This window comes from Rosa rugosa, chromosome 3, assembly GCF_958449725.1.
Source record: "Rosa rugosa chromosome 3, drRosRugo1.1, whole genome shotgun sequence".
Taxonomy (NCBI): Eukaryota; Viridiplantae; Streptophyta; class Magnoliopsida; order Rosales; family Rosaceae; genus Rosa; species Rosa rugosa.
In genome coordinates, this window is record NC_084822.1 from 824,626 (window position 1) to 847,282 (window position 22,657).

At 44.4% G+C, this 22,657-nt stretch overlaps 1 protein-coding gene across 1 annotated transcript in view; it reads right to left on the minus strand.

Moving 5' to 3' along the window:
- The window catches only part of LOC133736356 (uncharacterized), a 24,265-nt gene extending 9,061 nt beyond the window's left edge, over window positions 1-15,204 (minus strand). The window contains exons 1-3 of the mRNA XM_062163815.1: window positions 14,904-15,204; window positions 14,391-14,438; window positions 13,760-13,893 (exon numbers count right to left, since the gene is read on the minus strand). The gene's annotated coding sequence lies outside the window, so the exon portion shown is untranslated. The remainder of the gene's footprint in view (window positions 1-13,759; window positions 13,894-14,390; window positions 14,439-14,903) is intronic.
- Window positions 15,205-22,657: the final 7,453 nt, after the last annotated feature.

The window sequence follows — 22,657 nt, forward strand, 5'->3', positions numbered from 1 at the left end:
ATCTCACCAACCATGCCACCTGTCAAGTTCCGACATAAGGCATGGCCTAAGAGTAATTCCAGGAAAAGGGGAAGCTTGGATAGGCGACACTTGTCTCTGACCCTTCACCAACCATATCGGACCACATCGTGGTGACATCTGTCACGTACCAACTCTGCCAGCCCATCCCGGAGTGTCAGTAGGCAGAGAGTGGGAGGCTGACACCCCGATTTTATGGGATTGAGCCATGCCTTTCCCTTTCCACGTCAACTCTCTTCTCCTATAAATACCCAGCCTTCACAAGGCTGAAGGGGGGACTTCAACTCTCTCTTCTCTCCGAAAGCTATGCCAAAATGCATAGTCCTTTCCATAGAGCTCCGCCAACTCGAGGTGGTGGAAGCCCAACATCAGGTGGAGGAAGCCCGACGTGAGGCCATCAGTTCCACCCAAGAAAGGAGCTTGGAAGCCCAACATCAGGTGGAGGAATCCCGACGTGAGACTATCAGTTTCACCCAACAAGGAGCTTGGAAGCCCAACATCAGGTGGAGGAAGCCCGACGTGAGGCCATCAGTTCCACCCAAGAAAGGAGCTTGGAAGCCCAGCATCAGGTGAAGGAAGTCTGAGGCGAGACTATCAGTTTCACCCAACAAGGAGCTTGGAAGCCCAACATCAGGTGGAGGAAGTCCGAGGTGAGACTATCAGTTTCACCCAACAAGGAGCTTGGAAGCCCAACATCAGGTGGAGGACGCCCGACGTGAGGCCATCAGTTCCACCCAACAAGGAGCTTGGAAGCCCAACATCAGGTGGAGGACGCCCGACGTGAGGCCATCAGTTCCACCCAAGAAAGGAGCTTGGAAGCCCAGCATCAGGTGAAGGAAGTCCGAGACGAGACTCTTCTGCTTCAGCATGCGGCGGCGGGATTGAACGGCTCGTTTTGATCTGACCCTCGGGCTGTGGGACTTGGGGTCTCTATTGTGCCGTCTGCCCGGGTGTGCGCCGCCAGGAAGCCAGCACGTGACACCTCCGACTGGGTAGGAGGAGGAGTCTGCTAAGACCCTTCCGCCGAGCGTGCGCCACTTTCTCCACTGCCTGAGCGGGCACCTTCCGCTGGGGAAGGTACGACACCCTTCTCCGGTGGGGCATTCTTAGCCGGTGGCTCATCGGGCTGGGACGCTTTCGCGAAGTCGATGGTGCCCTTCCGCTTCAGCAGTTCTACGTTCGCTAGGGCCCCAGCCTTCGCCGACTCAGTCAGGGCCTTCTTGTACTCCGCCGACTGTTTGAATGCCTCAACAGCGGCGGCCGCGGCGTTATTCCCTTCAACCCTCAGGCGGGCAACCTGACCCTCCAGCCGCTTCACCTCCGTCAGTCTGGCGGCTGACTCCCGCTGCAGGATAATGATCTTCTTATCCTTAGCGGCTACCCACTCCTGCAGCAGGGCGATGTCCTGCTCCAACTTGGAGACGCGTTCATTCCTCTCCAAGTCCCGCTGGATGGCCATCGTCAGCTTGCCACGGGCATCCGCGGCGTCACAATCCGCCTTTGCCAGATGCCGTTCCGCCTCCGCCAGCTTCTCTCTCGCCTCCGCCAGCTCCCTCTGGAGACTTTGGATTTCCTCCCTGAGCTCCCCTTCGACCAGAGGCTGCTTTGACGCCGCCTCGTACATGTCGTGCAGCCCTGTGGATATTTGACCAAACGCCGAGCTGTAGGGCGACTGGTCAATAGCCGTCGGGCGCGAGATCCCTGCTAGGCCGCCAAACCCCAGCCGTTCACAGAGATGGAAGAGGAACTCCCGCTCACCATCCTTCATAAACTCCGCATACGCGGAAAACGAGTCCAAGTCACTGGTGGCTGGCGCCTCTCCCTCCACCACAGCAGCCTTCGGGGGAGCTTGACGGGCCTTCTTCTGCTGGCGGGCCCCGATTGTCTCCACATCCTCCCCCTCTTCCTCCTCGGGGGAGTCAATCTGCCGGCGCTTTCTCTCAAGCGCCCTTGGGTTCCCCCGGTAGCGGCCCTCGTTCCCTTCGCCGGCGGCTCCTCCCTTGGCGCGGTGACAGTCTCCGCCGGCTGCACCATTCTTTCTTTATGGGGACCACGCCTGTTGGCGGGTACCCTCTCCTTTTGTGAAGCCGCTGTTGCGGCCCCTTTTTTCCCGCCGGCCACGGAGGCCCCCGCCTGAACGACAGGCAGGCCGTCGCCACCAAGATGGGAGTGGTGCGGCATCGGCAGCACCACCGGAACCTCGGACTGGCTCAGCGCCAGTGTCTCGGGGTTCACTACAGTCTTCTGGGCCGCCAGCCCCTCGGCGTACATTGCCTCCAGGAAGTTGTCAACCTCTGCACGGTCCATTGCTTTTTCAAAAGCGTTGCGACTCGCTTTGTTACCCGGCGGAGTTTCTAAAAAAAAAAAAAACCAGTCAGCCTGGGTTATTTATTACAAAAAAAAAACAGTATGGCGGAGATTTCTTACCAACGGAGTGAGTTAGCCGCTGGTCGACCAATAGCTCCCAACCGGTCAGAAGTCGAAAGTCCAGCAGGTTGCGATTCCGCCAGCAACCTCTGATCCGTGCTACGCGACACTCTTCTTCGCGCGTTAGGTTATACCGCAGTCCTGCTGCACAAACACAATAGTCGTTAGTAAAAATACAAGTCAGCAAGTGCAAGAAGCCGCCAACTACGTTTAGCGGAAACCGGTTAACAACCTCGGATATGTTGAAACTCCGACTTAATTCTAAACGTCGACTCTCCCTCGTTGGACCCAGCTTGGTACTCCCACCCCTCCGTGGCGACACAGAAGGTCCCCCGCCAGTAGGACATAGAATCCCTTAGATTCTCGATCAGCTTGGGCGCTCCCTGACGGCGGCTTAGGTTCACTTGCCCTCTGCAACCCTGGCGCTTCACATAGACCAGCTCGTAGAAGTGAAGTACCTCCGCCACGGTAGGCCCCTCACAACCGGACAACCGCCACAGGGAGTTTAGCGCCAGCATCAACCGCCACATGTTGGGGCAAATTTGACCAAAGGCCAGGCCAAATTCGCACACCAGGATTTGAAGGTTCGGCACCAAAGGAAGTGTCACTCCTTGGCGGAATATAGCCTCGTGCACCGCGGCAAACCCCTCCGGAAGAACGGATGCCTTCTCGTCCGCAAGCGGCGGACACAGCTTCACCGAACCGGGCAACAAGAACATCCGCTTCACCCGATTGACGGCGGCAACATTCATCCGCCCTCCTGCCTCGTCAACGGCGGTGCCATACTGGAGGAACCACGCTGACTCAGCGTCCTCCCCCGCCGTTTCTTCTCCTTCAGCGGAGCCGCTGGCAGCGCTGTTGCTTGCCAACCGCTCGTCGCGCCTAGTTTTGGCAGCAGCGGCCTCACCCGCCCTAGAGCTCTTTGGACGTGGAGCACGACCCATAACTACTTCCCAAGGTATGGTCTGTAGCGGCTCAACCTCTAGCGGTTCTGGCAGTGAGGTTCCTGCATGGGCAGACGGACGCAACGAGTCAATAAATATTTTATCCGCCGCGCTGAACGACACGTCAGACCCGGAATCCTCACTGCTCGAAATCTCTATGACGTTAGCCATCCCAAACCCTAAAACCCACACCAGTTAGCACAAACACAGATCTAGCCTATTCTTACATCAGTTATAGCCAAGAACATCAGCAACAGTTTACCCAGAAAACACCAAAACAAGAACAAACAACCCCCAAACACTTAACCCAGATTCGACCATCTAGTAAATCCCGAAATCCCAACCGTGTCAAAAACACCAAAACCCATCCCCAAAACCCACTTTACACACTCAGAGCACGCCAAACAAGAGCAGAACACCCCAAAATCAAGAAACCCAAAAACTGACAGAAGCAAACACACAGAAATTCAATGGAACAGGGATGAGATTCAGAGCACCAACCTCAAAGGTGAAATCTTTGGTGTGATTGAAGGCGCTTGTCTTCACCGGTAAAGGCCTCGTCCTCAAGATCCGATAACTCAACAGATTTCGTCCCCCGGAACTCTCTTCGCAAATCGTACAGAGCTTGAAGACGACGACTCAGGTTTGAAGTTTTCACAAAGTGTCAAATCTCGCTAAAGTTCCCCCCCTTTTATGTCAACATCAACGCGTTCTAAGCCGTCCGCTCAAAAACGACATCACACACCAGCCGTACAAGTGTCGCAGGTCTCCACTTACTCTCCGGATTAACCGAGGCGTCGCCTCGGTTACGAAATCCATAATTACTATCATTAATGGCGAGAAGACGGCCAGGCTTAGGAGACAGGCCTCCGCACGCTAACCCTCTACGGGTTGGACACGTGTCACCCACCACCAGACGAAGCGTCTAGTGGAAGTAACCACTTGGGATGAATTCACCAACCGTCCGAAGTCTCCGCTGAGCGAAACCCCGCCAGCGGAACTTCTCCCTTGTCATCTTCCAAGTGACGAAGTCTCCGCTGAGCGAAACCCCGCCAGCGAAACTTCTCCCTTGTCATCTTCCAAGTGACGAAGTCTCCGCTGAGCGAAACCCCGCCAGCGGAACTTCTCCCTTGTCATCTTCCAAGTGACGAAATTTCCGCTGAGCGAAACCCCGCCAGCGGAACTTCTCCCTTGTTATCCTCCAAGTGACGAAGTCTCCGCTGAGCGAAACCCCGCCAGCGAAACTTCTCCCTTGTCATCTTCCAAGTGACGAAGTCTCCGCCGATCGAAACCCCGCTAGCGGAACTTCACCCTCGCCATCTTTCCAGCGGGGAACCTTCCGCTACAAAACCTCTAGCGGAACCTTCTTGTCATCTTGCAAACAGCATACGATTGTTCAGAGCAATACCGCTCAATACCATACCGCTAAGCACATCTACTGGACACTGCTTCCTGCTACAGTCAGCGGCGGATCCCGAGGCCACGTCTCACTCTGACAACGACCGCCACGCGGCGTTATGGTCAGACGGTCCCTACGGGACACGGGGACTTGTCAACAGTCTACGACGGCCCTGATCAGGCACGTTGACCCCCGTCACCTGGGTACTAAGATTGGGTTCGCTACCCAACACCCTCTGCTCCGTGCAGCTCCCCCTCAACAAACAATCCGCCGACCATCCGGAGGTCTACCTTGGTCGGGGAGTGGGGGACTCCCTGGGGGGCTTAGCAGGGGCCCACCTAAAAGGGTATAAAGCATTTGCTCACTAAAATCCATGGTTGACAACGTACTGACGCTAATTATGCTCTTGCAAGTCTAGCGGAAGAAAACGCTTCAAACCGCCGAACAACTCCCCAACCAAGATTGCCCTCCTTGACTGGGGACTTGGGGGACTTGTACATACATGTACATTTGCAAGCATAATTAGCTATAATGGGTCACGCTCATTGTACCGCTAAAGGTACTAATTCCAACCAAAGGAATGACATACAGGTACATCGCCAGGCGGGCTACAACCTCAGCGTCGGATCACCCCCAGATCACCGCCGACGCGTCGCCACGCGCCTTGCCAAAATGGCATCAGTAGCTCCCAGAGCTGGGAACTGAAACACTTCAGTCCCACATCGGAAACAAAGAGAAGAACCTCCTCTTCCTCACCTACAAAAGGTTCTCTCCTCTCTCGTCATTAATTACGCATTCAATACTTACCTATTGTTACTTTATCAACATAAATATATTGACTAACTTAGGCATCGGAGAGTTGAAGACCGCCCAGCGCGGTCTCCCTCTGACGCCCTTTGTATTTTACTTGACAGGTAGCGGAAGCTTTGAGAGCATCACAAGTATCGATCCGCCCACCGGATCAGCGTTAACAAAGGTTCAGCTACCGCCGAACTTTTAGACATTAACACACGTGGATTTATGATTTGTTACCAGTCAATCTGGCTTACCCGTGCTTTGGGTATAGTAGACATACCCTAGCAAGTGGATTTATAATTTGTTACCAGTTAATCCGAAAATTCACTAAGAAGAAAAGTGTACTTATATTATTTTGATCAAATATCTGTCTGGGATATATTATTAATATGTGAAGGTGTTAGTGAAAAGAGAATCGACCATGCATTGCTTTAATGTTATTTCACATATTAATGCTGCAATATTTGTTGGTTGTGATCAGTCAGAGTTCTAGTCTGTCTGCCAAATGTTGAGTTTTAAAAGAGAGTATCGAGAGTATTCTTTCTTTTATGTTTCTGTGAATTTTGGAGTTATCTTGTGAGTGTGTTGGTTGTTTACTTGAGTTATAAGAATTGTAATTTAATAAATCAACCGTTCTTTCTTGTTTACTCATACGGGCTTGCAAAAGCTTACCGGATTTTGTGTTGTTGCAAATCCTGGTACACTAGTCAAACGGTGTAGCGGGTAATCCTACAGGTCAGGAGAATCAGGGCAGTGATCCTGCGGTTTAGAGTATTAGTATTGGATTTACAGCATTTGTTTTTGTGAGGAGAGTTATGCTCATTTGAGCCTTACAATTTGATTTGGTGAGAGTGCCCTGTAATAAGTAGCTTGAGGATTTGGTTTATGTAATATTAAGAGGTGTAAGGTGTGGTTGTTTTTGAGAAAAAAAAATTCTGAACATATGAACAGGGTATTTGAGTTTCATGTTTCGGATATGAATTACTTATTCAGAATTCGGGGCGTGACAACTGCTTGGAAAATTCAGTTTCTTCAACATCACGCAGATACTCCGCAAAAAGAATGCAAAAGCTAACTCCCTGGCACGCCTAGCAACGGCTCAACCACATCAAAGTCAGGCCGATAGAAGAGTGGAAACCCTTGAAAAACCTAGCATCACTAAAACCATGGCAAAAATTTACACAATTGAGGTGAGTCCAAACTGGATGGATGAGATACTCAATTACAAACGTGATGGGACGTTGCCATCCGACAAGGTCGAAGCAAGACAACTGGTTAGAAGGGCAACACATTACAACATTCAAGGTGGCAAGCTCTACCGCCAGGGATTCACACACCCCAACTTGAGATGTTTAACGCCAGAAGATGGAAAACAGGTCCTCGCAAAGATACATACCGGAGAGTGCGGAAACCACTCAGGAGCCAGATCATTAGCCAACCGCACCATGCGCCAAGGATACTTTTGGCCAACATTAGGGGATGACGCCAAAGAGACGTCAAGATCTTGTCACAAATGTCAGCAATACGCGGATCTCCCGCATGCACCTGCAGAACCGCTATCCATCATCATTGCACCTTGGATTCACTCCATGTGGGGGCTAGACATTGTCGGAAAACTCCCAACCGCCAAAGGTCAGTTCAAATACATAATTGTAGCAATCAACTACTACAGTAAGTGGATTGAGGCTGAACCATTAACGACCATCACAACCGCTAAGGTCCAGCATTTCCTTTGGAAAAATATTTACTGTCGTTATGGAGTGCCCGACACAATCATTACCGATAACGGAACGCAGTTCAATAACGAAGAGCTCATCAGCTTCACCGCCAAACACGGCACCAAGATGCGTTTCGCTTCAGTGGCACACCCCCAGACAAATGGCCAAGTGGAATCCGCCAACAAAATCATCAAGAAGTTGCTCAAGAAAAAATTGGAGGACAAAAAAGGCCTATGGGCTGAAAAGCAATCGGAAGTCCTTTGGGCCATACGGACAACACCCACATCCGCCAATGGCGAAACTCCCTTTTGTATGATGTTTGGCACAGAGGCAGTCCTTCACATTGAAATAACCGAACCAACAGCTAGGATTGACGGACATGATGCAACAACAAACGTTGCCGGCGTCAACCTAGACAAAGATCTACTGGAGGAAAAACGAGACAAAGCCCACCTGCACAATTTACAAAACAAACGGCAGGTGTCACGTTTCTACAACAACCGTGTGAAGGCCAGAAACCTACAACTTGGCGACTGGGTCATGAAGGAAGTCATACCACCGCCAAGAGCACTTCGCCCAACTTGGGAAGGACCTTATCAAATCACAGAGGTGGTAAGTCCCGATACATTTTACTTAAAGAGCAAGGACGACATCACATCCACTCATCCATAGAACACTCAACATCTCCGCTACTACTACAAGTAGCGCGACAACATGCCCAAGAGCATCTTCACTTAGTTAATTTTTGCAACGATATTAGCTAAGCAAAGCTACCCAACGGGTACATATTTTTTATAAGAAGCTGGGTCAGCCCAGTCATCAATGAAACGAGGAATTATTCAAACCATTGTCCCATATATATATATATATATATATATATAGAATTATTCTCAGGTGCGGACGTCCGTACTGAATTTTCGATACGGATTTCCTGTTTTCGACCAGTTTCCGGCTACATTTTTACATCTTAACCGTTCAGTTTTTAGGCCTTAGTGTATAGATCACCTCTACAAAATTTCAGCCAATTTAGTGATCGTTAAGGCATCCAAAACTGCATTTTACATGAACGGACCGAATCTGTCAAATCGGAACCGTTCGTATTTATAATGGTAAATTGCAGTTTTATATGCCTTAACGATCACCAAATTGGCTGAAATTTTGCAGAGGTGATCTATACACTAGGACCTAAAAACTGAACGGTTAAGATGTAAAAATGTGGCCGGAAAGTGGTCGAAAACAGGAAATCTGTACCGTCCGCTCGATATGTATGCATTTAAAGGGCCAATCTTAATCCCTTTCATGTTTCATTAACATACAAAAAATATACACACCACAAACACAAATTCCTTAACCAATAAACTTCCATTAAAAACAACCGTCATGTTTAAATTAACGGAAAAAACGCAATAGTACAATTTTGGTTACACAGGTGTCTGGAAACCGCCAAAACAAAAAAAAAAACAAAAAAAACAAAAAAAACAAAAAAAACAAAAAACAACAAACTTATCATCCTCCTATCCTACTTCTACTCAGCATGAGGAGCGGATCCCGACACAGGAGCTTCACGACGGCGCTTCTCAACCGGCTGGTGAACAGGCGTCTATTTCCTCTTCTCAGCTTTGCTGGTCTGCGTTGGAGTCTCAGGGTTACCGTCAGACTTCATGCCATTTCCCTCTGAAGAGCTACTCGCCTCGCTACCTTTAGAGCTGCCATTGTCAGAGGAACCGCTATCTTCCGATCCCTCAACATCCTCCTCCACATCATCCTCGCCCGTTGTAGATTTTAGAGGGGCCTGATCAGTTATAATTTTGTAGAAGTTGAGGTAGCCTTGATCTTTCAGCTCCTTAAAGTTGGCGGCTGCACCTTGCTTGCCAGCATCCGTCATGAGTTCCTTGAACTCTGACGACTTCTTAAAGGCATCCACCGCCTCCAGACGCACCATTTCTTTTTCTTCCTCCGCCAACTTGGCCCCCTCTTCCTCCTTGGCAGCCTGAAGATCAGCCAATTCTTTCTCCTTGGAGGCAAGCGCCTCCTGCAGTTGAGCGACGGTGTCTTCTCTTTCAGACTTTTCCTTCTGCAGGGCCTTCAACTCTTCCTTCAGCTTGGAAATGGTGGCGGCATCCTCAAGAGTTTTGGCCACAGCAGTCTTAAACTTCTCTTTAACGTCAAGTAAAGCACCGTCAAGAGAGGCAAGATCCCCAGCTATGGCCTTATTTTTCTCCTTCTCCACCTCTAAGTCACGCCGAATCTGAAGAAGCTCTTCTTTCAGTTTGCGCTCTTCCGCCGAGCCCTGATGAAGATAAAGCTCGTGAGCACCCTTCAGAAGCAAGTCCAGGGACTTCTCCAGATTTGAAGACGAGACAGGACGAGCCACTAGAGCTTCGCCACCAAGACCAAGGCGCTCGCATAACTTATACAGAAAGGCCTGTTGGCTGGAGGGGCACTTTCCACTAACCCCACAACAGGATTATCAGAGACAAACTTGCCTCCAACATTTGTAGGGCCGGTTGCAGCAGATGCTTCAGCCACCGATTTCTCACCCATCTTTGCCTTCTTCGAAAGATCTGGCTGCATGGCGGAGGCGACCATTTTCCTTTTTTGCGGCAGGCCAGACTTGGTCGAGGGCTGCCCCACAACATGTTTAACCCCCCCTCTATCCTCCATGTTCTTCTTCTTCTTCTCCCTGTCAACATCTTCAGCTGGCGTAGCGACACTATGCTCCCCACCAACAACATTAACTTTTTTCTGAGGCTCTGCAATAGCAGCCTCCAAGTTTCTTGCCCCTCTGTATCCTCCCCCTCTTTTCCTTTCCCTCTACTTTTCCTCTTCTTCAGCTTATTCCGGTTGAAGTGCAAGGGAGCCTCCAAGATTATCTCCTCCGCCCCTTCCGACACAACCTTTGTCACGGGGTCAACAGTCTGCTTCTTCACTTTAACAGACTCATTGATCATGAAGTTGACATAATCCTTGATCCCGCCAATGTCAGCCATAGATTTTCACAGTACTGCGTTGGTCTTTTTGTAAGTAGGAATCTCCGCTACAAAAAAAAAATTTCCCGACAAGTCAAAAAAAGAAGAACGAAGTATCGGTAAAACACCGCTTACCGGGCTCGCGAGTGAGATTCAAGTGAATGAGTAGGGACCAGTGTGACAAGACACGAAGGTCGACGCAACTCCTGTGCTCCCAGCAGTAGTGCACGCGACACACCCTCTACTTCTCGATGTCCGTCAATTTCGGCCTCAAACCCACTATAAAAACATAAACACTATCAGAAAGGGCAACAAAGATGAAAATATTTACGGAAAAGCAAACGACAAACAGGAAACGCGTGCAGCACAGTTCCAACCAACAACCTTTGATTGCTTGGAACCTTGACGGAACCCTGAATACCGGAGCCTCCGCCCCTTCTGGTCGGGTATCATACTCCCAACCATCAGTAGCGACACAAACAGACGTCCGCCAGGTTGTTGAGGAGTCGGGAGTGTGCTCTAATAGCCTAGGAGCGCCAGGCCGGCGAGTTAGCCTTACGGTATCTCCACACTTCTTCCTTTCATTGTAGGTCAGCTCATAGAAAAACTGCACCTCCGCCATAGTAGGAAACTCACACCCCGACAACTTCCACAGGGTGATCAATGCCAGTAGCATTTTCCATATGTTAATTGACACTTGACCCACCGCAACGTTCAACTCGTACACCAGGTACTGCATGCAGGGAAGTAGCGGTAACTTCACACCATGATGAAGTATGGCCTCGTGGATAGCGGCGTAACCTTCCGCCAGGTCGGTAGCTTTTTCACCCTTTTTCAGGGCCTCAACTTCACAATGCCGGGCAGTCGAAATCAATCTTTAACGGCTTGAATCTTTCGCCACGACATGATGGAGGACGGTTCCTCTACTCCGACACCATCATCTAAAAACCACGAAAAATTAGTAGCCTCGGAACTTTGACCTTCATCCCCAACTTCAATCCCTCCGTCACTTTGCCCGGAGGTACCGACACTGTCTTCATCACTATCAGTTAAACTAGTTTCCACTTCCATACTACGGCGGACAACAACGTGTTCATCACCCTCACGCGAAACCATTGACGGCGGAAGGATGGTCTGTAGCGGTACAAGATCTAGCTGTTTATCGGTGTTATCCCCTGCAGAAGCACCACGACGCAACGAATCAATAAACTCACTTTCCGACGAGCTAAGTGATGACACGTCAGACTCTTCGCTACTTGAGATATCGATAACGGCCGGCATGCCACACAAACACTAAACCTAGAAGTTGGTAGTCAAAGTTAGATCTAATCCTACCCCATGCCGCCACCAACAAGAACTCACTCAAGAATACTAACCCAGAAATCCCAGAAATTCCCATAAATAAAGCACACAAAAGCCACAAACATATCTTTTCGATACAAATACACTCACACAAACCAGACCAAAACAAGAACACGAGAAAAACCCAGAAACAGAGCATACCTCAAATTCGCAGAAGCACAACGCCAATGAGCAACGAATCAAAGCATTCACGACAAGCTTTTCTCACGGTTTCTCCTTCACTGGACCACCGGTGTATGATTTTCAGCACTTTTCTCTGGCTCTTTCTGGTTCCCTCTCTGGTTCTCTCTGGTTCTCTCACTTCACAAAGAAGATGACAAAGAGCAAATAGGGCAAAGTGTGGGAACACAGAGACAGTTTCCCCCTTAAATACAAACTCTCCGACACATCTCAACCGTTGCCGAAAAAGCTATCACCGCCAGGATCACGCCACGTGCCCCCCCACTAACCGAGACGACGCCTCGATAACAAAACCGCACTCATAAAAGCGACATCTATGACGAAATGACAAACGGAAGTGCATCGACAATTTCACGCACGCCATACCTATTAGCAGGCCCCACGTGTCACCTGTGTCAGCAAATCATGCAAAATCTGACCAAGGTAACCCAAAATTTCAAAAAATCGCCTCCACTGTCATTTCTCCCCCGCTAAGTTGAATCTTTCTCCGCTAACTAGGTAAGTTTACCGCTACATACTCCTTCAACCCGCTAATTGGTTTAGACGTTCTCTACGAAGTCGACAGACAACAAGTGAACTATCCGCCATAAGTCTTGCCTCACCGCCAACAGTATTATCACACTGTTGACACCAACTTCACTTCGACAAACTTACAATACAAATTGTTCACTCGTAAAACGACAACTACTCACCAACATGTCTCCGACATCGTTAGCCCGCTAAAAATCAACAAGTCGGTCACCCGACATAGTCTTTTGTTAGCGGAGCATTCCCAATCATGGATACCCCTTTCATTAGCGGTACACTGACCTTAACGAGGCAGTGCAGTCAAGTTTATTCTCCTCCGGGAAAGAGTAAGGGAATCATTAACATAGCCCACGGCAGCTATTGATCTGGCCATTAATTTCCCGACACTAAGACACCTAAAGAGTGCGATCGCTACCCACCGCCTCTTGCTATCAATTAGCTCCCCTCATCAAATAATCATCCCGACCAAACGAATGTCTTTCTTAGCCGGGGAGTGGGGGACTCCCTGGAGGACCTAGCAGGGGCCCACCCAAAAGGGCAACAAGCGACCGCTCAGATAAAATCTATGGTTGAAGGCGCACTCGCATTGATTATGCCCGACATATAGCTGAAGGCTCCACCTTAGTTGTGGCTACTCCCCAACCAAGAAATCCCTCCTTGACTGGGGACTCGTAGGTATATCATACCTGCCAGCCATAATCAACACTCACGCATAACCATTCCACCTTGTCGGGATGACTCCAACAAGATGGTCTCTGAAAACACATCAGGACAACCTCCACCGACAAACCATGTCCAGGCCGAAATGTCCCTTGACGAGCTGACACGCGCTACCCAAAGTCAACTCTACAGAAAGGACCAAAACCCTACTGACTGAAGGGTATCAGTCCCACATCGAAAACAAGGGTGAAGGAACTCACCCTATCACCTATAAAAGGTCCACTTCTCTCTCCTCATTCATTACGCATTCAATAGCTACATACCGCTACGTTTGTCAATACAAGTACATCGTCTAACTTTAGCATCGGAGGAGCGAAGACCGCCAACCGCGGTCTCTTCTCTTGACGCCGTTGTATTTCTCTTGACAGATTAGCGGGATTGAAGTAAACTACACACATATCGGAAGATTGGACCCTCATCCACGTTATCGGAAGCCGACATCACTTGGCGGCATTCCGAGCATTAACACCAGTACAAAGAAAACACCCAAAAAATCGAAACCCATATCAATTGAAAGCCGAAGTTTTGAGATCACCCAAAATCAAAACCTCACCTTGAACCTCTTCCAATCAATCACTCGAATCCCAAGGTCGAGGACAAACAACACCCTTAAAACATCGAAACCCATATCAATACAAACCCAACCGCAACAAAAACCCCAATCAAAACGAAAAAACATAAAAATTTGGGAAACAATACCTTCGATAGCGAAGCTTTCAAGATCGATCCAAACGTAACGCGGACTAACTTCTTCTCCAGCTCTCGATTCCAACAGCATAATATCTCCTATCGCCTTCCACTGCTCCAGTCTCTTCTATTCTAAAACCGCCACCCTAAAAAACTATCACATAAGAAGGGTGTGGAAGAATGACAAACTTATAACTGAGGGACACAAAAAGGGCAAAACCGACAATTCAAAATGAACAATGTTGAGAAACAGTTGAATAAACAGTGATCCGGCTTTATTCATGCATCTGATGAAACAAAAACTGAATACAACTTTTAAATATGGACGAATAGCAGGGCAAAAATTTAATCAGAAAATCAAACCTAAAACATGATTTAATAAGAATTTTAAATGAAATTTTAGTTAAAAGTTTGTCTTTAAGACCTACAGCCCTTTATTTTTTTCTGTAAGCAGGTGTTCATTAAACACCTGATTTGCTCATGTTAAAGCAATTGACTTATTGAGCTTGTGTTCTTCTAACAAACAATGAAATCAATAATGGGCACAGATATGCTTTAGTAATGACAACATTCAATTTATGTTCTGTCATCTTTTATAAAAAAACGTTATAGTACATTAACAACATCAAGTAAACATTTGTACCTGAATTTGAAATACTTGTATTTTTTTATAACACACTATTCCTGATATCTGCAGAACCAAAAAAAAAAACAGCATATTCCATTATTTAAACAGTATCAAAAAACAGCAGCACCATAGCAAGATATGCAACCTCACTCAAAAAGAATTATCAACTGAAAAACCACACTTATTCAATTAGCAAAAACAGGAAAAACCAATCAAAAACAATCACAGATCTCTTACCAAAATGAACATGCCTTATTCTCAAATTCCACAATCGAAAATCAAACAAACCAAACCCAAAACCCAGAAATTATCACCCAAGCCATAAACAATGAAGCAAAAACCAAACCCTTATTCTCAAATTCCACAATCGAAAATCAAATAAACCAAACCCAAAACCCAATTTCACCAAAAACCCAGAAATCCAAAACCCCAAATTTCCATCCAAACACCACAATAACCAAGCCCAGAAGAATGGAATCAAGACAATATTTCGGAAATTCGAAACTCTCCATTTCGCAAAAATCAGACCTGAGAATTAGATGACAGAATGACCCAAGCTTGAAATTATCGGATTCAATTGGCTTCACTGGGCGACGACTCTATGTTTTACGGATTTGCCTCCGATGTCCCTCGCTCTCTCTCTCTCTCTCTCTATCTCTCGCTCTCTCTATCTCTCGCTCTCTCTATCTCTCTCATTCTCTGGCTCTCTCTCTCTCTCTCTCTCTCTCTCTCTCTCTCTCTCTCTCTCTCTCTCTCTCTCTCTCTCTCTCTCTCTCTCTCTCTCTCTCTCTCTCTCTCTCTCTCTCTCGTTCTTAATAACTGAAAATGATGACTACAGGAGTGTAGAAGAAAGATGAAAACGGGAAGAGCGATATATCCAAGTCAGTGGGCAGTGGCAGAGCTGCAAAAAAATTTCAAGCGAGGGTAAAACCGCCAATTCGAATGAACAGTGTCGAGGAACAGTAATGAGCAGTGCTTGAAACAGTATTTCGGCTTTAGATGTATGTATAATGATAATAATAATGTGTGTGTGTGTAATGTATAATTTTCTTTTGCTTTCTTTTATGGGGTTAAGCCCGTTTGCCCAAAAACTTATGGTATTTTGCCCATTTGGTCCATCATCTACGTATTTTGCCCAATTACATAACTTTTAGGGGAAAAGACTCATAAGGGTAGTCCTTTCTAAAGTAGTGCCTAGTATATCCTATGCTGACTTTTGAGTTCAAAATTCACTTTTTCTTAGAAAACCCTGTTCCAACTTCTGAGAAAAACAAAACTAGCCTTCAACATGCCCAAGTTTTTCACCTAACGGCTCCCTGCCTAACGGTTACTTTAACAGGCGGAATCACTGCTGCTTGTTTCTATCCTAAGCTGTGGCAAAGTTTCCTAAGCTGGAGGAGATCTGAAGTTAAAGAGAGTATATGATAATGGCAGAACATAATTAGTACAACAACAGATAACAGATAACTTGCTGAATTTAAAAACTTGATGAAGTGGGTGAACACACTGAAATTATTCATATAAACATAATTACAAGCTAAGAATCCAGAGCCTCATTCTCAGGTAAACAGCTTAAAAGCTGTTTAGATATCCATGAGACTGAGTTACAGTACTTACTTGTAATGAAAGCACACTACTTCACACTAGACAGGAAGGAAGCACACTGCTATACTATTTTTGAATTTTAGAGCTGATCTAGGTTTTTTCGAATGCCTTACAAATGAAACTAAAGTTCCTTATATAGAGAGCGGAACTCAAACTAGAATTCAAAACATAAAATGTACAGCACAACTCCGTGATTTTTCTGCTTTCCATAGTGCTCCTGCTGGTGGAGGTCGGTCGGGGAAAAGCAGATTCCTTTAGGTGAAAAGTTTTTCACCTATCTTTTTTGTAAAGCAAAAGTAGCTTTTGGGAAAAATCCAAAAGTGCTTTCGGTGCTTTCTACACCCGAAGCTTCACATGTTCTCGTCTGTTTTTGAATTGTGGCCAAAGACAAAGGAGTTGTTGTCTGTTTGGGTCATTCTTACTGTTGTAGCATTGTCTTCGACATCTGTATCAACATACATCTTGTAGTGGTTGTCATTTTCAAGATTTTCCACCCATTGCATGCATGCCATTGTCGAGTCTATCTCTTTTCTTGTGAGAGATAGGAATAGGTCGCTGCTGACTACGTCAGGATGATCGTAAGCAGTGATAATTGTTTTTTCTCCTGCTGCCAGGAAGGTATTGCTGATATCTTCGGAGATGATCTTCTTAATATATTCTAGGGCCATGGCTTTCATCCAAGGGATGCTTGAGTTTGGTTGGCCATTGTACCCAACACAGGCAGGCTGAAGATATTGTCTTTGAATAACTCTCACATAATGATATGGAGAAATATATTCAACCTCACCATTTGCCTTTTTGATCCATTCTGGGGGGGGGGGGGGTGGATCTGAACTTCAGACGAAGCGTACAATCATTTTTTCTTATGTTTTTGACTGTGTTGACAAGGATTGGAGGCAAGCCTTTGAGATCATCATTAGTTTTAGTCCACAGATTATGGACAAAACCATTTTCAACAAGCCAAAGCTTGTGTTCTTGTGGATGTTCACTCTGAACATTTACAAGGTATCTTCCAACATAAGGTCCTGCAATGATGAAGAGGGTTGGAGGAATACGATCTTCAGAATTATGACTTCCTATCGGACAATGGAATTCATGCTAGTCTGATTCTTTGAGTGCTATGATAGGGACCTTAGCACTTTCAGGATCTTCTAGGAAGTGAATTTTTTCTTTCTTGACAGCACTCTGCTGTAATTCTTCGAACTGTGGTCTTGCATTCTCGTAAAGTTCTTCAGCTAATGCAAAGAGAGCTGGAAACATTAGACCACTGCTTCTTTCTTGAAAGGCAAATAACAGATTATCCAAGATTGCCTTCTGATGGTAATCTCCTGCCAGTTCTGAACACAGGAGTATCAAAAGTTCGAAGTTCATAATTAAAAACATGGATTAATTTCAGTTTACCCCCCTGAGGTTTGGGGGTGTCATCATTTCACCCCCTCTACTTTCAATTTTGAATTTTTACCCCCTAAACTTTCCAATTTCAATCAGCCGTGTCCAATTTCTCTTATTTCGTCCAAAGTCAACGTTAACTTTGATTTTTGAGGGGTAAAATTGTCATTTCAAGACCCAAAAAATAAAAAAAAATCTTTTTTTTTTTTTTTTTTTTTTTTTTCTGTTTCTTCATTTTTATTTTTAATTTTTATTTATTTATTTTTTTCAACCTATACACCACAAGTTATAATAGGTTTATAAAAACAAAAAAAATACTTTATGTGGTTAAAAGCCGCTCGCTAGTCTACGATATTTGTGATAAATCTCCGATAAAGTAAAGAATTTTAAGATATATCCCCAATAAAGTGAAGAAATATCTGTAAAAAATAATTTTACACTTTATCTGTAAATAAATATTTGTATATCCCCAATAAAGTGAAGAAATATCTGTGTAAAATCATTTTCGGTCTACGATATTTGTGATATATCTCCAATAAAGTGAAAAAATTTAGGATATATCCCCAATAAAGTGAAGCAATATCTGTAAAAATGATTTTACAATTTATCTGTAAATATCTGTATATCCCCAATAAAGTGAAGAAATATCTGTGTAAAATCATTTTTTACAGATATTTATTTACAGATAAAGTGTAAAATTATTTTATACAGATATTTCTTCACTTTATTGGGGATGTATCCTAAAATTCTTCACTTTATCAGAGATATATCACAAATATCTTAGACCAGCGAGTGTGAAATAATTTTTTACAGATATTTCTTCACTTTATTGGGGATATATCCTAAAATTCTTCATTTTATCGGAGATATATCATAAATATCGTAGACCAGCGAGTGGCTTTCAACCACCTAGAGTATTTTTTTTGTTTTTATAAACCTATTATAACTTTTGGTGTATAGGTTGAAGAAAAAAAATATATAAAAAAAAAATGAAGAAATAGAAAAAAAAAAAAAAAAAAAAAAAACAGAAAAAAAATATATTTTTTTTATTTTTTTATTTTTTTTTATCTTGAAATGACCATTTTACCCCTCAAAAGTCTAACTTAACGTTGACTTTGGACGGAATAGGAGAAATTGGACACGGCTGGTTGAAATTGGAAAGTTTAGGGGGTAAAAATTCAAAATTGAAAATAGAGGGGGTGAAATGATGACACCCCCAAACCTCAGGGGGGTAAACTGAAATTAATCCTAAAAACATTTATAACTCCAATTGGAGTAGGCTTGCTTTTTGGCAAAGCAACAGCCGTCAACGGTCTTGATGAGCCTTTACCGTCTGCCGTTTGAGACGGGCTAGTCAATCCTTTACCCTGGGATTGATCAGTTGTGGCTAAGCCTCTTGGACTTAGCAGGAATCGCTTGAGGATTTTTTCTTTGGGATCCTCATTGGTTTCATGTTCTTTCCCAGCTCTTCTGCTTCTGGGATTGCGACCTTCGTCGTCATCATTTCTTCTACTGAACATGGCTAATTCTCTTGTTAAGGCGTCTGGAAGATAGTTCTTGTTTCCTGCAATTAATTCAACAACATAATGATATTGGTTAAGGAATAATTGCCAGTTTGCTAGTCTTCCTCTATCAGCAGCTTTATCAAGTTTGAAATTTTTGAAATTATTTACTCTGGCACAATCGGTGCGGACAGTAAAGGGTTTTCCAAGAAAAGCTGGAGAATTTAAAATTGTTTTCTTAACAGCCAAAATTTCTTTTTCCCCTGTGGGATAATTTAGTTCTGCAGGGCTGAACTTGCCACTACAAAATTTACAGATCTTTTCAATGTTAGTTCCAGGCGCTCTCGCTAGAACCACACCCAACCAATAATTATCACTCGCATCTGTTTGGAGGATAATTTCATCATTCTCTTCTGGTTGTTGAAGAGGAGGGAGGTTTCTGCAGAGATTTTTTATCTGCTTCACAATTTTTTCATCGTCTTCTGTGAAGTTCCATTTTCTTTTGGAACTTGTTTTAGGAGATAACATTGCTGTTAACCCTGATATTTTAGGGATAAAATCTCTCCCATAATTAATGACACCAAGGAATCTCTCTAGACTCTTAGCATCTGGAATCTTATCTGGGAATTTCCAGATCTTCTCAAGGATATGAGGTTGGAGTTTTATCACTCCATTTTTGATATTTATTCCTAGGAAATCAACTTCATCAAGGATAAAGAAGATTTTCTTTTCGCCTCGGATAATTCCATGCTGAACTATCAGCTTTACAACCTCGTGGAGGTGTTTCATGTGTTCTTCTCCATTTTTAGAGAAGACCAGAATGTCATCTATGTAGACGACGCAAAACTCCGCAACATGCTTGAAGATATTATCCATTTTTCTCTGGAAGATTGAGGGAGCTTGCTTTAGACCAAAAGGCATTACTAACCATTCGTAATGTCCTTGTGGTGTTCCAAATGCAGTGAGAGGAATACTCTCAGGATGCATCTTGACCTGCCAAAAACCCGACTTTGCATCGAATTTTGAAAAGACTTTGGCTCATCTGAGCTGGTTAATCAGTACTCTTACTTGAGCAATTTGATAACCGTCTTTGACAGTCTTCTTGTTGACATCTCTATAGTCAATCACCATTCTAGCTTTTCCTCTTAGATTTTCTGCATGATTTCTCACGTAGAATGCTGGAGCATGATGAGGGCTAGTGGACGGTTGAATTAATCTCTTGTTCAGGAGATCTTCAATATCTTTTCTGAATTCTTTTTGGTCTTCCTCTTTGTACTGAGGAATGGCTTTGACATGACAGATAACATTCATGTCATGTAATCTTAACTCACAGACCACTGGGTCTTTTTCCCAAAACTTCTGAGGGTCTACATCGATGTTCTGCTCGAGTAGTTTCTTGATTTTTTCAAGAGTGGGAATTTTCTAAGACTCAAGCTTATTCTGAAAGTGCTTGAGGTTATGCTCATGAATGAAACTAGCTTCTTCTTCTTCACTAGTTCCTTCTTCTTCTTCTTCAGAAGATGCTTCAACAAGTAATTCGTCTTGTTGTTTGATTTGGAGTATGGGTTCAAATTTGGGTTTGTAGGAGGTGAGATCACCACTATTCTGTTGCGATCTCTGATATTGGGTAGTAAAGTGAGGACCGACTACACTTCTGGCTTGAGTAAGCCTATCTGCCCAGAACACCGGTTCTCCTTTTCTGAAGCCTATTGCTTCTTCATCCTGAATAAATCTCTGTTGGAGAATAAAGTCATTTCCCAACAAGAAGTCTGCACCTTGGCCTTCAGATTGCCAGACATTGTGGATGATAAATGTTCCTCCACCAATGGTGATGTGAACATCTTTTGCTACTTTATTCATGGTAAGATGGCTTCCATCAAAAGTAACACCAGTAGCAGTTCTTTTCTTATCTTCTTTCCAGAGTTCTTCTGGAATTGCAAATCTTTTTGCAACTGTAAATCCTGATCAATTATCTACAATGGCATGTAGATGATATTTTTTATGATAAGGGAATTTTAGTCCAATCTCTATGTAGTTGCTGTATCTACTCGTAGAGACGACTTTCGATTGTTGAAGCTCATTTTCTTGAGCTTGTTCCTTGGGAATGAATGGCTTGCATTCTTCTGGAACAAATTCTGGTGGTTCAACCAGTTCAAAATTTAAATTTTCATCGGTTTTTTCTTCATCGATGATTTCTTCCATCTTTTTTGAGGAAGATGGTTCCATAATTTTTTGGAACAAAGTCTCTACTTCTTTCTCTTTTTGTTCAGAGAAATATTCTTCATATTCTTGTTCAACCAATTGGCTGACAAGGCCATTCTTGGTTTTTCTTCTTGCTTCAGCTATGAAGCATTCTTTGTGATAAGTCTTTTTTGACTCTTCACAAAACATAGGGAGACCATTCTTTTCGTGACATAGGCAGTAGTCACAAACGAATGTACCAGGGTTCACCTGATAAGAAGACATTAAGGATTCTGTCTTGCTTTCTTCCCAATTTTTGATTTTCAAAACATTCATTTGTCTGGATTCGAAGTACTCTACTTCAGAATCTGTCTCAGACTCAGATGAATCTTCTTCTTCAGACCAGGCAGAGTAAACTGACCTGTCGTCTTCTTCATCATCAGAATAAGCTATTTCATAGCCCTTCATATTAGCTGATTCTACTATATGCTCATACTCTTCAAAGAGAGCCTTAGTAGAAGATCTTTTACCTTTTTCCGGGCATTCATTGGCATAGTGCCCTTCAACTTTACATAACCAACATCTGCAGGCTTTCTTGCTTGGTTGTTTATGTAGATGGGTATTCTTCTTTTTCTTGAAGAATTTCTTTTTTGGATCTTCATCCTGTTGTTTCTTGTAATTGGAACTTTTCTTGAATTTCGAATTTTTTCTTTGATTACTCTTTTTGAATTTTTTAGAGTAATATTTTCCTTTCTTTTTTCTGTAGAACTTGGATTCATGACATCCCCAGTTGGTTGGCATGTCCAGTATTCCGTAACAGAAGTTTTCAACTCATTTGAGTTGTTTCTTGGCCATCTTTGCTCTAAGATTGGCTTTGCATTGTTCTTTCAGTAATTGCAGGATTCTGTCGGCAATTCCTCCAACTGAAAATCTTTCAATTGGTTTTTCTGCTATGCTTTCTCGCACAGCTGTTCTCCATGGTTCAGGGAGTTTCCTGTGCAACAGGTTGACTACATCAGTATTTTCTAGTTCACCAATTGTACAGTAATATTCTTGAAATTCATTCAAGTATTCTTCAAAATATCTCATGTCACAGATTTTGAGAGCATAGATATTTGATTTGGCCATTTCTCTAGCCTTTTCACTCATATTTGCAAGATCTCCACAGAACTGATCGTACAGTGGTGCTGCAAAATCATACGGAGATTTTGAAGTTTTGATTTCTTCCAGCCATTCTTTTCCTCTGGCTGTTTCTTTGAAAGAATAGTAATACTTCTTAGCTACTCCTGTGAGAGTAGTTTCAAAGTACATCTGAAGATCATGAGCTTCAAATTTTCCAAGGGTAAGAGCAGATGCCATCATCAGGTTGTCTACCCATTGGTCAAGAGTTTTCCTCTTGTCTAGAGCTTTATCTAAATCTAGCCAGATACCATAGTTGGAAATTGGTACTCTGGGTATCTTGTCCTCTGGGACAAACCTTTGAGAATTTTTTTCTCCATTTCTGCTCGTAGGGGCTTTATGTATAGGGAGTTTCACTTTTCCCTTTTCTCTAGTGATGAAAGTTTTGGAGCTTTCTCCGTCTTCCATGTCAACATCTTGGTAGGG